This window comes from Hetaerina americana, unplaced genomic scaffold (assembly GCF_022747635.1).
Source record: "Hetaerina americana unplaced genomic scaffold, ioHetAmer1.1.p SCAF_5, whole genome shotgun sequence".
NCBI classification, from domain to species: Eukaryota; Metazoa; Arthropoda; class Insecta; order Odonata; family Calopterygidae; genus Hetaerina; species Hetaerina americana.
This window is the reverse complement of record NW_027287095.1, coordinates 25,980,102-25,983,340: the sequence shown is the minus strand read 5'-3', so window position 1 is coordinate 25,983,340 and position 3,239 is coordinate 25,980,102.

The following is a 3,239-nucleotide window of genomic DNA, read 5'->3' as shown; positions in this document are numbered from 1 at the left end:
ACTAATGATTAATGTACAAGATCCTCCTCATGATATCAATATCTCTTCTGCTGTATCTTTCAAGTCAATTTTTCTTAAACCATGCAGCATATCAGAACTTAGCTCACATATTACCAAGGTAGGGAAGAAAGCCTCAACTGATTTCAATGATATTTCAGAAAAAATAATACCAAGTACCTCACTTGTAAATCAACAAGAGTCTGAGAGATGGTATCTATCCTAATACCCCCTAAGTATCCAAGGTAATACCAATGCATAAGAACAAAGGGGAAAGAAATGATGTAGGAAATTATTGACCTATATCAATAATCCCCCAGCTAGGAAAAATATTGCAGTTTGTGTTCAACAAAAGACTAATGGAATTCCTTGAAGTTAATAACCTGCTATCCCCTAAACAATTTGGATTTAGAACAGGAAAGCCAACAGAGCAGGCAATTTTCAATGCAGTTGACAGCAACATACAACAAATTAACTCCAAGCAAAAAGTAATGGGTGTACTCTTTAACTTGTCCAGAGGGTTTGATATGGTTCAGCATGATAAAACTCTCGCACCAATGTGACTTAATGGGTATTAGAGGTGCAGCACAGCAGTGGTTGAGAACATACCTCAAAAATCTTGAACAAAGGGTAGTTGTCCAGAAGAACGGGAATATCTTCCTCTCTCCACTATTAGAAGTTGATAAAGGCGTTCCTTAAGGATCAGTGTTGGGTCCAATTCTATTTCTCATTTATACGAGGGTCATCCGGAAAGTAGTACCCGTTCGTGCCGCATGAAGTGCTGACGACGCGAGTAGCCGCTGGACGAGGTCAGATAGCTTCAGTGGCTTGTCTGCCTTCTCTGAGCCAAGTTGCGTGACGCTAGCATTGCCTGTGTTGTTTCTGTGATTGTTTACAATGTTTAAAAAAATTGAGAACGCCGCCAGTTGTGAAGTGAGGGCAGTGATTAAATTCCTCAATGCAAGAAACGTTCGCCCATGTGATATTCATCGCCAATTAAAGGAGGTGTATGGAGACAATGTAATGGACGAGTCGTCTGTTCGGCGGTGGTGTCGCAACTTCAACATGGGGAGGGGGAACACACACGACGATGAGCGTTCGGGGAGACCGTCTGTCATTACAGACCAACTGGTGAGCTCAGTTGACGAATTCGTGAGGAACGATCGGCGCATCACAATTGATGACATCTGTGAGCATTTTCCCAATGTTTCTCTGGTCCCTCGCGTATCTCAATGAGCTGGCGGCGAAGGACTATGCAGCAGGAATACAGAAACTTGTCACACGTTATGACAAATGCCTTAATTTGCTTGGAGATTATGTTGAGAAGTAGTTTAAAGTATCCTCTTTCAAATAAAATTTTTTATGTTTGTTAATATTTACTTTTGTGTCTTTATTTCACGAACGGGTACTACTTTCCGGATGACCCTCGTATAAATGATCTACCTAGAAAATTAAGAGTAGATCCTCTCGGTAACTGTCTTGTTTGCAGATGATGTGAGCATTGTGCTGTATCAGAAATCCTTTGATGAACCGATGAAATTAGGTGAATCCATTATTCATGATATGGGCATGTGGTGCTATGGAAATGACCTAGTTCTTAATGAAACTATAACTCCATGCCATGCCACGAAAACCCTATGCTATGATATTCTCTGCAGAAAACCTGCCATTCTTGATATAAGCACTTCTCAGCATGACAAGTAACTCAAGTTTTTAAGACTATAAATTTCTGGGAATATATTTGGATAAATACCTGAAATGGGACCCGCACATTACACATCTAAGTAAAAAATTAAATTCTGTGTACCATATTCTTTCAATTCTGAAGCATACTGTTAGTATGGATGTTTTAAAAGCATTCTATTTTGGTATATTTTATTCTCTTGTATCATATGGTAACATAATCTGGGGAAGTGGGTCATCAACTAAGTCAACTAAAATATTTATTATTCCAAAGAAATTGCTTAGGTCCATGTGCAATAAATCCCATAGAGCCTGATGCAAACCACTGTTTTATAACCTTGCCATATTAACAGTCCCTTGTGTTTATTTATAATTCAGTAATTTTTGTAAAAAAAGAAAATGGCTCTATTCCCTTCAAATAATGGCACACACACATATGAGACTAGGACAAGAAATCATCTGTGTGTAGTATCTGCTAGCATGACAATGATGATCAAGGGACCTCATTCTCTGTGCATCAAGATGTTCAACAGGCTTCCCATTAGTTTAAAAAATGAGAAATCATTATTTTTAAAAAGGTATAGGTTATATACTTATATGAAATATGTTTTTACAGTGGGAATGACTACATCAATTCTGGGTATTATTGAATTTTATAATGTGCACAGAATTATGCACGTAGGTGTAATTTTATTTTTTCTGGCTAGTAATTATTAAGTCACACTACTTTTTGATGAAGCCTATTAGAGTACATAATGTGTGATATTCTTTACCATATTGTGTATTTGTCAACTGGGGATATAAATTATTATTAGATAAAAAGTAACATGACAAATGTTATTAAATTCATAAAGGTGTAATGAAATTACACTTCATAATGCAGTCTATTGAAAAACTTAACTCATACGTATCATCTCGTTTAACCACCATCAGTATTTTGCCAAATGTTGATTTATATAAAATCAATAAAGAATCTTTAAGCATGAAAATAATTAAAAAATTAGATTTTGGACAAAACCTAATTTTTTAAAGGAAGCCTAAAATTTCAAATTGAAACAAGTTGCGATTGAGTTATTAGCAAAAATTAACAACATCGTCAATAGAGTAATGAATTATGTTCCAGAAATAAAGAGATTGCATAATTTGGCAGTATTCATTTCTTAAAAAACAGTATATGTGTAGTTCCAGATAATGACAGCTGCCTTGGATGAGTCTAATCAGGAAAAATTGTGCTTCTACTGTATCATGGGCATGAAACAATTTTGAAAGAGAAGAATTGAGTTCATTTTCAAGCAATATAATTATTTTTTCTCAATGCTTAAAAGAATAACTGAGAAAGTTAACATCAAACATTGGGGCAAATCTAGCAATGCAGCTCTATTTTCTGGCAAGATATTTGAGTGTAAAATCATTCTGAATTTATACTGCACTTGTTTATAAAAGTAATGTTCATAATAAATTAAATTAGAGTTGTAAACATGATATTTCCAACTTATGTATTCTTCCAAAGAAAATTCACACATTAAATTAAGAAGAAATTATTTTTATTTTTCCTCATG